Source organism: Elephas maximus, chromosome X (genome assembly GCF_024166365.1).
Source record: "Elephas maximus indicus isolate mEleMax1 chromosome X, mEleMax1 primary haplotype, whole genome shotgun sequence".
Taxonomy (NCBI): domain Eukaryota; kingdom Metazoa; phylum Chordata; class Mammalia; order Proboscidea; family Elephantidae; genus Elephas; species Elephas maximus.
Window position 1 is genome coordinate 49,104,759 of NC_064846.1, and position 13,202 is coordinate 49,117,960.

The 13,202-nt window shown below is 39.5% G+C and overlaps 1 protein-coding gene across 1 annotated transcript in view; it reads right to left on the bottom strand.

Moving 5' to 3' along the window:
• Nucleotides 1–13,202, bottom strand: part of COL4A5 (collagen type IV alpha 5 chain) — a 301,445-nt gene that overhangs the window by 68,604 nt on the left and 219,639 nt on the right. The gene's annotated exons all lie outside the window — the stretch shown is intronic.

Genomic DNA, 13,202 nt, shown 5'->3' on the forward strand with positions numbered 1-13,202 from the left:
CTATGGTCTCTCTTTACTCTTGATCAACTGTGACTTAAGAATTCAAAATGGGAGGCAGAGTCAACATGGGACTATAGACAGAAGCACCACGCCATCCGTCCACAGCGAAGATCTGAAAAACTAAGTAAATCGGTGACAAACATCAATCCTGGAACCCTAAGCATCAAATGAAGAGATAAAGAACTCAGCCAAGCACTGAACAGAGTAAGAAACTGACAGAGAAAAGAGAGTGAGGACAGATGCATACAGAAGTCCCCTATCAGCTAATGCAGCACAGATTCATCATCTTGGACTCCTGTCAGAGATCGTCAGGGAGTAGGGACAGCAATTTCACAGAGCTCCCACCAGGAAACAGAGCACCTGGTAACCAGCGACACACGCTTTCCCACCCTCCATTCTTCTCCCTCCTGCCCAGCCTCCGCTGCTTCCTAGCTGGATGAGGTCACCTGGCCAGCCAAGAGGTGCTGGCTCCATGCCGCTTGGACTTGCCCCACCCACATGGAAGAGTGGTGGATAGGGAGTACAGGAAGGCAGCTTCAAGGAGCTCTCAGCAAGAGACAGAACACTGGTAATCAGAGAGAGATGCTTTCCCACCCCCCCATCGATGCCCCAGTGCTTGGCCTTAGTCACTTCCTAGCTGGCTGCAGTCACTCCGTGGGCCGGTAAGTGCAGATTCCATGCCTCCTGGATTCGCCCCACCCACATCCACATCAGAGATCAGGAAAGAGGAGTATGGGAAAACAGGTTCACAGAGCTTCCAACAGGGAAAACAGCTTCACAGAGCTCCCAACAGGAGACAGAACACCTGGTAACCAGTGATACATGCTTTCCCATCCTTCACCCTTCTCCCCACCCCCCACCCCCACATGGTCTCCGCCGCTTCCCACCAGTTGCAGTCTCCTGGCAAGGAGGCACAAGCTCTGGCTCTGTGTCGGCTCCCTAAGTGTCATTCCTTTTTTGCTGGAAATGCTTTTTTCCGCTTCTTTTGGTTTCTTCCCTGCCTCTCACCTCTTCCCCCTCCTTTCTCTTGAGCACCTGACTCCGTATGCCATCTTTGCTTCTCCTCTAAAGGCTATAAAATGCCTCTCGGCTGGGGAACTGCTTTCCCGGTCTGCACCATGCTGGTGGGCTCCTCGGGGACTTTTTTGTTTTTTGGTTTTGTTTTGTTCTGTTTCTTTGTTCATTTTCTTTTTCTTTTTGCGGCTTGGGAGCCCCTTCTAGCTGGGAGTCACTTCCCAGCCTTCGCAGTTGCGTCAGTGGAATTATTGGGGGCGTTTCTTTTTTCCTTTTTGTCTTTCTTCATTTCTCAGTTTCTTGTCTCTCTAAACTTATCTTCTTTTCCTATCTCCTGAATACTTGGAGCCATGTGACATTTCTGCCCCTTCTAGCCAGGCTGTACTGCATAGCCTGGGAGCCACTTCCCCAGTCTTCGCAGCCTCACTGGTGGGATCCCTGGGGGCTTTTCTTTTCTTTCCTTATTTTATTTGATTATTTTTTTATTTCTCTTTATCCATTTTTCGGTTTTGCATCTCTCCACTCCACTGGCATACTCCCTTAGCACTCTTTTTTTTCTTGCTCCTGTTTCTCTCCCCTCTCATACCCATCTTGGCTCCACACATCACAACCTCCCCTCCTTCCTGCCTACCTGCACCATGCACTGAATATCACACCACTGAGAAGCACAGGCACAGTCCACTGGAACCTGCCCTGCACTGACTCCCGACCCACCCTGTTGGTCCTAGTACATGCTGCAACCAACCAATGTCAGCCCCTCCTCTTTAGCAGGACCTACCCTGCTGCACCATAGCTGAGCGACTGGCCCTACCCAGTGGACAAGGAGGTGAAAAGTATCATGACTACAGATAAGCAAACAACAAAGAATGCACAGCCTGCCTGCTCAGATATAACCAAATAAAACAAAACAAAACAAAAAAAACGACGAAACAAACAAACCTACAGTCAATAAACTAAGAAAATAACTACTGAATATCCCGAAGACAGCAGATAAAAATCACAACATATAAAAAAAGGACAGAATCGTTCCAGTAGGCATCCAAAATAAAACACGAGATGACTTTCCAGTAGAAGAAAATGCACCAGAACTACCTGAAAAAGAAATTAAATCTCTAATATTCAGAGCTCACCCATGCGTTTGTCAGTTTCTCATACTGTGGGTCTTGTGTGTTGCTGTGATGCTTGAAGCTATTCCACCAATATTCAAATCTCAGCAGAATCACCCATGGCGGACAGGTATCAGCTGAGCTTCCAGACTAAGACAGACTAGGAAGAAGGAACTGGTAGTTTACTTCTGAAAAGAATTAGCCAGTGAAAACCTTATGAATAGCAGCAAAACACTGTCTAATATAGTGCCGGAAGACGAGACCCCTCAGGTTGGAAGGCACTCAAAAGACAACTGGGGAAGAGCTAACCCCTCAAAGTAGAGTCAACCTTAATGACATGGACGGAGTCAAGCTTTTGAGGCCTTCATCTGCTGATCTGGCACAACTCAAAATAAGAAGAAACAGCTGCAAACATCCATTGATCAGAAGGAACCTGGTATGTAGAAAGTGTGAATTTAGGAAAACTGGAAATCATCAAAAATGAATTGGAATGCATAAGCACCAATATTCTAGGCATTAGTGAGTTGTAATGGACTGATATTGGTCATTTTGAATCAGACAATTATATAGTCTACTATGCCAGGAATGCCAAGTTGAAGAAGAATGGCGTTGCATTCATTGTCAGAAAGAACATTTCAAGATCTATGCTGAAATACAACGTTGTCAGTGGTAGGATAATATTCATACCCCTACTAGGAAGACCAGTTAATACGACTATTATTCCAATTTATACACCAACCATTAAGGCCACAGATGAACAAATTGAAGATTTTTAACAACTTCTGCAGTCTGAAATTGACTGAACATGAGATCAGGATGCACTGATAATCACTAGTGATTGGAATGTGAAAGCTAGAAACAAAGAAGAATGATCGGTAGTTGGAAAATATGGCCTTGGTGATAGCAACAATGCCCAAGATTGCATGAGTAAACTTTGCAAGACCAACAACTTCTTCGTTGAAAATACCATTTTCACCAACATAAACGGCAACTATACAAATGGACCTCGCCAGACGGAATACACAGGAATCAAATCGACTACATATGTGGAAAGAGATGATGGAAAAGCTCAATACCACCAGTCAACACAAGGCCAGGGGCCAACTGTGGATCAGACCATCAATTACTCATATGCAACTCCAAGTTGAAACTGAAGAAAATTAAAACAAGTCCACAAGAGCCAAAGTATGACCTTGAGTATGTCCCACCTGAATTTAGAGACCATCCCAAAAATAGATTTGATGGGCTGAACACTAATGACTGAAGACCAGACGAGTTGTGGGATGATGTCAAGGACATCATACATGAAGAAAGCAAGAGGTCATTAAAACAACAGGAGAGAAAGAAAAGACCTAAATGAATGTCAGAAGAGACTCTGAAACTTGTTCTTGAATACTGAGTAGCTAAAGCAAAAGGAAAAAACCATGAAGTAAAAGAGCTGAACAGAAGATTTCAAAGGGTGGCTTGAAAAGCAAAAGTAAAGTATTATGATGACATATGCAAAGAGCTGGAAATAGAAACTCAAAAGGGAAGAATATGCTCAGCATTTCTCAAGCTGAAAGAACTGAAGAAAAAATTCAACTCTCGAGTTGCAATACTGAAGGATTCTATGGGGAAAATATTAAACAACACAGAAAGCATCAAAAGATGGAAGGAATACACAGAGCCACTATACCAAAAGAACTGGCTGACATTCAATCATTTCGGGAGGTTAATATGATCACGAACTGATGGTGCTGAATGAAGAAGTCCAATCTGTACTGAAGGCATGGCAAAAAACAAGGCTCTGGGAACTGATTTTTGTTTTTAGTGGGGAACTAACTGAATACCACTTGAGATGTTTCAACAAACAGATGCAGCACTGGAAGCACTCACTTGTCTATGCCAACAAGAAATTTGGAAGACAGCTACCTGGCCAATCGACTGTAAGAGATTCATTTTTATGCCTATTCCCGAGAAAGATGATCAAAACGAATGTGGAAATTATCAAACAATATCATTAATACCACATGGAAGCAAAATTTTGCTGAAGATCATTCAAAAGAGAATGTAGCAATACAACCACAGGGAACTGCCAGAAATTCAAGTTGGATATAGAAGATGACATGGAACCTGGGATAGCATTGCTGATGTCAGATGGATCCTGGCTGAAAGTGGAGAGTATCAGAAAGATGTTTACCAGTGTTTTATTGACTATGCTAAGGCATTTGACTGTGTGGATCATAACAAATTATGGGTAACACTGCAGAGAATGGGAATTCCAGAACAACTTAATTGTTTTCATGAGGAATATGGATATGGATCAAGAGGCAGACGTTCAAACAGAACAAAGGGATACTGCATGGTTTAAAGTCAGGAAAGGTGTGCGCCAGGGTTGTATCCTTCCTCCGTACCTATTTGATCTGTGTACTGAGCAAGTAATCTAAGAAGCTATATTATGCAGATGATACAACCTCACTTGGTAAATGTGAGGAAGACTTGAAGCACTTACTGATGAAGATCAAAGACCACAGCCTTCAGTATGGATTACTCCTGAACATAAAGAAAACAAAAATCTTCACAACTGGACCAATAAACAGCACCATGGTAATTGGAGAAATGACTAAGGTTGTCAAGGATTTCATTTTACTTGGATCCACAAGCAATGCCCACGGAAGCAACAGCCCACGGAAGCAACAGTCAAGAAATCAAAAGTCGTATTACACTGGGCAAATCTGCTGCAAAAGACCTCTTTAAAGTATTGAAAAGCAAAGATGTGACCTTGAGAACTAAGGTGCACCTGACCCAAGCCAAGGTGTTTTCAATCCCCTCATATGCATACAAAAGCTGGATGATGAATAAAGAAGACTGAAGAAGAATAAACGCCTTTGAATTGTGGTGTTGGCAAAGAATACTGAATATACCATGCACTGCCAAAATAACAAACAAGTCTGTCTTGGAAGAAGTGTAATAAGAATGCACCTTAGAAGTAAGAATGGCGAGACCACATCTCATATACTTTGCACATGTTATCATGAGGGATCAGTCCCTGGAGAGGGATGTCATGTTTGGTAAAGTAGAGTGTGAGGGAAAAGAGGAAGACCCTCAATGAAATGGATTGACATAGTGGCTACAACAATGGCTTAAGCATAGCAACAATTGTGAGGATTGCACAGGACTGGACAGTGCTTTGTTTTGTTGTGCATGGGGTCCTATGATTCAGAACCAGCTCAATGGCACCTAACAACAACAAAAACAACAATATTCAGAGCTATCCAAGAGTTGAAGCAAAAAACAGACAAAAATGAGGGGAAAATAGACAAATTCATGGTAAACAAAGACAAATTCATGGAAAACACAGACAAAAAATGGAAGCATTCATGAAAATAATACAGTAAGAAAATGTCAAAATAAATTCACAACTAGATATACAAAAGCAACAATTCACAATCCAAAACATAAACAAGAAGATTTCAGAAATGGGCAGTGTCCTAGAAGAGCTGAGGAGCAGGTTTAAAACAGTGGAAGACAGGATCAGTGAAACTGAAGACAAACACTTGGATACAACTTTGTTTGAGGAAAAATTAGAGAAAAGAACAAAGAAAAATGAAGAAACCCTGAGAATTATTTGGGATACAATCAAAAGAAAAAATTGTGTGTGATCGGAGTTCCAGAACAGGGGGAGAAAACAGAAAACACAGAGGATCGTTAAAGAACTGCCGACATATTTTTTTTTAATATCACAAAAGATGAAAAGCTGACCATCCATGAAGCTCAACAAACCCCATATAGGATAGACCCCCCCCAAAAAATCACTAAGGCATATCATAATCACATTCGCTAAAACCAAAGACGAAGAAAGAATCTTGAGAGCAGCTCGAGAAAAACGAAAGTCACATACAGAGGGGAAACAGTAAGACTAAACTCTGATTATTCAGCAGAAACCATGCAGGCAAGAAGGCAATGCGATGACATATATAAAACCTTGAAAGAAAAATATTGCCAACCAAGAATAATACATCCTGCAAAACTCTCATTCAAATATGATGGAGATATTACGACAATTCCAGATAAACAGAAATTAAGGGAGGCATGTGAAAAACAAACCAAACTTACAAGAATTATTAAAGGGAGTCCTTCCGTGTGAGAACAAAGAGCATCAGACCACAGCCTGAATCTAGGATGCAAGATTGTACCAGCCAGATACCAACCTGGGAAATGAATTCTCAAGGACTATACAAAACTAAAAGTATTACAACAGGGAACCAGAGAGGTTAATCTGTAAATGACAACAACGTCAGAACAATAAAAGAGGGAATAATGGTGTAGGTATAGAACTTTCTAATGGAGAGGAAGGCAAGGTGATACCAAGTAATAATAGACTGGATCAAACCTAGGAAGATAAGGGTAAATTTCATGGTAACCACAAAGGAAGTTAAAAAACCTACTCATCAAAATAAAGAAGAAAAACACAAAGTCTAGGTAAAAATGAAATCTACAAAAACAAAAGAAATAAACAGACAAATCCACAAACAAAAGGAATTCAGCACAAGAGCATAAGAGGAACAAAGAAAATGTCAGCACCACAAAAAAAGCACTACGAAATGACAGCAATATACTCATACCTTTATCAATAATTGCATTGAACATAAATGGCCTAAACGCACCCCTAAAGAGACAGAGAGTGACAGAATGGATTAAAAAAAAAAAAAACAGGATTCATCAATATGCTGTCTACAAGAGACACACCTCAGAAACAAAGACATAAATTTCTTAAAAAATAAAAGGATAGAAAAAATATATCAAGCAAACAACTTCCAAAAGAAGAGCAGGAGTTGCCATACTAATCTCAGATAAAATAGACTTTAAAACAAAATCCACCACAAAAGACAAATAAGGACACCACATAATGATTAAAGGGATGATCCGTCATGAAGACATAACCACAATTAACATCTATGCGCCCAATGACAGAGCTCCAAAATACACAAAACAAACTCGAACAGCACTGAAAAGAGAAATTGACAGTTCCACAATAATAGTAGGAGACTTCAGCACACTACTCTCAGTGAAGGACAGAACATCTAGAAAGAAACTCAGCAAAAATACAGAAGAGCTAAAGGGCGCAACCAACCAAGTTGACCTCATAGACATATATGACACTCTACCCAACAGCTGCAAAGTACACATCCTTTTCCAACACACATGGAGCATTCTGCAGAATAGACCACATCTTAGGCCACAAATCAAGCCTCAACAAAGTCTAAAATGTTGAGGTAATACAAAGTATTTTCTCTGACCACAACACCATCAAGGTAGAAATTAACAACCAGAAGAGCAAGAAAAATAAATCAATTACATGGAAACTGAATAATGCCTTGCTGAAAAACCACTGGGTAATAGAAGAAATCAGAGATGGAATCAAAAATTCCTAGGATCAAATGGCAATGAAAACACATCATACCAAAACCTTTGGGGCACAGAAAAAGTAGTCCACAGACGTCAATTTATAGCAATAGATGCATACATGAAAAAAGAAGAGACAAAATCAAAACCTTAGCAACACAACTCAAACAGAGAACAGCAAAAAAAAAAAAAAAAAAAGCCCACAACTACCAGAAGCAGGAAATAATAAAGATCAGAGCTGAAATAAATGAAATAGACAATAGAAAAATAATAGAATCAACAAAACCAAAAGCTGGTTCTTTGAAAGGATCAACAAAATCGACAAACCACTGGTCAAACTGACAAAAGAAAAACAGGAAAAGACACAAATAAGCCAAATAAGAAATGAAATGGGGGACATTACAACAGACTCAACTGAAACAGAAAGGATCATAACAGAAAAACTATACTCCAACAAATTTGAAAACCTAGAGGAAAAGGGCAAATTTCTAGAAACACACTACCTACACAAACTAACACCAAACGATGTTGAAAATCTGAACAGACTCATCACAAGAAAAGAGACTGAAAAGGTAATAAAAAAAACTCCCAACAACAACAACAAAAAAAGCCCTACCCCAGATGGTTTCACTGGAGAATTCTAACATTCAGAGAAGAGCTTATACCAGTACTACTCAAACTATTTCAGAACATAAAAAAAAGAAGCAATACTTCCAAATTCATTCTATGAACACAACATAACCCTGATACCAAAACCAGGCAAAGACACCACACACACACACAAAAAAGGAAATTACAGGCCAATAAAATATGTCTCATAAATATAGAATCAAAAATTCTCTACAAATTCTAGCTAATAGAATTCAGCATCATATAAAAAAAAAAAAATACACCACGACAAAGTGGGATTCATACCAGGAATGCAAGGATGGTTCAACATTAGAAAATCAATCAACGTAACACACCACATAATAAAATGAAGGAAAAGAATGACATGATCATCTCAGTCGATGAAGAAAAGGCATTTGACAGAGTCCAACACCCATCCCTGATAAAAACTCTCGATCAAATAGGTATAGAAGGGAAATTTCTCAACATAATAAAGGGTATCTATGCAAAACCAACAGCCAGCATCATCTTAACGGAGAGAAGCTGAAAACATTCCCCCTGAGAACAGGAACAAGACAAGGAACACTCTTTATCACCACTACTATTTAACACTATCCTGGAAGTCCTAGCCAGAGCAATAAGGCAAGAAATAGAAATAAAGGGCATTCAAAACTTAAACCATCCCTATTTACGGATATTTTTTACTGTACATAGAAAACCCAAAAGACTCCACGAGAAAACTACTGGATCTAATAGAAAGTTTCAGCAGAGTAGCAGGATACAAGATGAGCATACAAAAATCAGTTGGATTCCTATATACCAAGAGAATACCCAAAACCCAGTGCCGTCGAGTCGTTTCCAACTCATAGCGACCCTATAGGACAGAGTAGAACCGCCCTTTAGAGTTTCCAAAGAGTGCCTGGTGGATTTGAACTGCCGACCCTTTGGTCAGCAGCCGTAGCACTTAACCGCTACGCCACCAGGGTTCCCATAAAGAGAATAATGAAATCAGGAAAACAATGCCATTCATAACAACGTAAAAGACCTATACAAAGAAAACTATAAAACAGTAATGTAAGAAACCAAAAAGAGCTACATAAATGGTAAAACATCATGCTCATGGATAGGTAGACTCAACATTGTGAAAATGACAATTCTACCCAAAGCAGTTTACAAATACAGTGCAATCCCCATCCAAATACCAACAACATTCTTTAAAGAGATGGAAAAATTTATTGTTAACTTTATATGGAAAGGGAAGAAGCCCTGGATAAGTAAAGCACTATTGAAGAAGAGAAATAAAGTAGGAGGACTTGCATTACCTGACCTCAGAACCTACTATACAGCTACAGTAGTCAAAACAGCCTGGTACTGGTACAACAACAGATATATTGACCAACGAAACGGAATGGAGAATCCAGATGTAAATCCATCCACCTACAGTCACCTGATCTTCGACAAGGGCCCAAAGTCCATCCGACGGCGAAAAGACAGTCTCTTTAACAAATGGTGCTGGCAAAACTAGATGTCCATTTGCAAAAAAATGAAACCGGACCCATACCTCACATCATACAGAAAAACTAATTCAAAATGGATCAAAGACCCAAATATAAAGCCAAAAACTATGAAGTTTATAGAAGAAAAAACAGGATCAACGCCAGAGGCCCTAATATATGGCATTAACAGGACACAAACCATAACCAACAACACACAAACACCAGAAGATAAGCTAGATAGCTGGGGTCTTCTAAAAATTAAACACTTACACTCATCAAAAGACTTCACTGAAAGGGTAAAAAGAGAACCTACAGACTGGGAAAAAAAATTGGCTATTACAAATCCGACAGAGATCTAATCCCTAAAACATACCAGAAAATCCAACACCTCTACAACAAAAATACAAATAATCCAATTAAAAAATGGGCAAAATAAACGGACACTTCACCAAAGAAGACATTCAAGCTGCCAACAGACACATGAGGAAATACTTGGCAATCACTAGCCATTAGAGAAACGCAGATCAAAACCACAATAAGATACCATCTCACAAGGCATTACTGGCACGAATAAAAAAAAAAAAAACAGGAAATAACAAATGTTGGAGAAGCTGCAGGGAGATTGGAAGCCTTACGCACTGTTGGTGGGAATGTAAAATGATACAACCATTCTGGAAAATGGTATGTCGCTTCCTTCAGAAGCTAGAAATAGACATACCATATGATTCAGCAATCCCACTCCTAAGAATATATCCTAGAGAAATAAGAGTCATCACATGAATAGACATATGCACACCCATGTTCACTGTAGCATTGTTCACAATAGCAAAAAGATGGAAACAACCTAGACGCCCATCAACAGATGAATGGATAAACAAAATATGGTACATACACACAATGGAGTACTACGCAACGATAAAGAACAATGATAAATCTGTGAAGCATCTCATAACGTGGATAAATCTGGAGGGCATTATGCTGTGTGAAATAAGTCAATCACAGAAGGACAAATGTTGTATGAGATCACCACTGTAAAAACTCATGAAAAGGTTTAAATGCAAAAAGGAACAATCTTTGATGGTTACGAGGGAGGGGAGGGATGGGGATGGAAAAACACTAAATAGACAATAGATAAGTGGTAACTTTGGTGAAGGGTAAGACAGTACACAATACTAGGGAAGCCAGCACAACTTATACAAGGCAAGGTCATGGAAACTCCATAGACACATCCAAACTCCCTGAGGGATCGAATTGCTGGGCTGAGGGCTGTAGGGACCATGGTCTCGGGGAACATCTAGCTCAATTGGCATAACATAGTTTAAAAATGTTCTACATTCTACTTTGGTGAGTAGCGTCTGGGGTCTTAAAACCCTGTAAGTGGCCATCAAAGATACTCCACTAGTCTCATGCCTTCGGGAGCAGGGGGGGAATGAAGAAAACTAAATATACAAGAGAAAGACTAGTCCAAAAGACTAATGGACCACAACTATGACAGCCTTCACCAGACTGAGTCCAGTACAACTAGATGGTGCCCCGCTACTACCACTAACTGCTCTGACAGGGATCACAATAGAGGGTCCCGGCAGAGCTGGAGAACAATGTAGAACAAAATTCTCACTCACAGAAAAAGATCAGACTTACTGGCCTGACCGAGACTGGAGAAAACCCAAGAGTATGGCCCCTGGAGATCCTTTTAGCTCCCAATAATGAAGTCACTCCCAAGGTTCACCCTTCAGCCAAAGATTACACAGGCCCATAAAACAAAATGAGACTAAGGGGGCACAGCAGCCCAGGGGCAAGGACTAGAAGGCAGCAGGGGACAGGAAAGTTGGTAATAGGGAACCCAAGGTTGAGAAGGGAGTGTTGACATATTGCGGCATTGTTAACCAATGCCGTAAAACAATATGCGTACTAACTTTAATGAGAAACTAGTTTTTTCTGCACACCTTCATCTAACGTACAATTAAAAAAAATGAAAAAGAATTCAAAATGGCCAGAAAACATCATGCAATTTTGGGAAATAAAGAAATGACAAAACACAGCAGAAGTGGTAAATTCATTTTAATTATCTTTTTTGGAAGTGCAGGCCATGCCTGTAGTGGCCAAACCTAAAAATTCATCCCTTTTTCTCAAGATCCCTTTGGTATGCTAGTTGGACAGATTTTGTTTTCATGAATGATGAAGTAACTACTTTGAAAGGAACTCGTTAAAAGCAATACTATAAGTTTTCTTATTTTTTTTTTTTATCATCGGCGACCTGTTGGGCTGTAAAAAAAGGTACAATGTTGCCATAAAATTAAATTTTTGAAATAAGACATAAATAAAAGTAATCATTACCTTCCATGCTTTTTATATTCTTAACTGTTGTTTCCAAATGTTTGGCATAAATAATGAAATACCTATTTCCATTTAAGATCAGAAAATGTATTTCCATCGTATCAATTCAACGTACACCCACTTTACACTTATCAACATAGTTAGGTTCCAAAGACCAGGTTGTTAATGCAAAAATCGGAGTTACATGAAAATGGAGGATGACCACATCAGATCACAAAAATGGAGGATGTGTACATCATTACACAACTGCCGAATTACATCCTTACATGACTACCAAACACTGACAATCATGGCCCAGCCAAGCTGACACATAACTTTAACCATCACAGCCAGCATTGCTTTTGCCTCTCACCTTGGCATTCACTACTGTCAGATGTATGTCGTTAATGAGCAAAATAGTCGGATAGATTTTTTTTACTGCTGTCATAAATGTGAAATGTTGGATAATGAGATAGTTGATAAGTGAGGAGTAGATGCATGCACATCTGAACTTGTGTTTAAGCCACTTGAAGCATTCATGTGACTTAAGGAATTATTAAATGTTTCATATTTGTTTTAATTTTATCAATTATTACAGTGCTTTGCAATAACACAATGCTGCCACAGGATGGCCCTTAAGATAAAAAAAATTCACATTATCTGAGGGCCCAACATCTAAAACTCAAGTAAGCTCTCACACAAACAATGATTGTAGGTGAACCATATGATTATCTATGTAGCCAAGGCAAACCTATTAAGGTTACACATTAAGAAAACTTTTTTTGGAGCACCTAGCAAAAAATACAAAAAAAGAAACTTTAGAGTGCTTATGAGTTACAAAGTGATTGCTGGTTTCGGAGGCAAAAGAGGAAAAAATTCAACTTACTTATTTTTTTAAACAAAAAGAAACGAGGATGCCTAGAATATATTTATAACAGAATTTTTCCTGAACCATAACTCTCATTCCCATACGCTAAGAAATGTTAAGAGGTTTCATAGACAGAGGTCTATTAGTGTCGCACAGCTACTCAAGTCTGAAATGATCAGCGGTAGAAGTTCTTAGATGTTGTAATTCCAAGACTGTTTCTAACTCAATGATTTCATGTTGGACTGTATTATTGGAAATAGGTCAATTTTAGATCAAGTGAGAGGGGAAATACCAGGGACTAAAGTAGCGGAGAATATTGAATACACCATGCACTTCCAGAAGAACGAACAAATCTGTCTTGGAAGAAATACAGCCAGAATGCTCCTTAGATGCAAGGATGGTGAGACT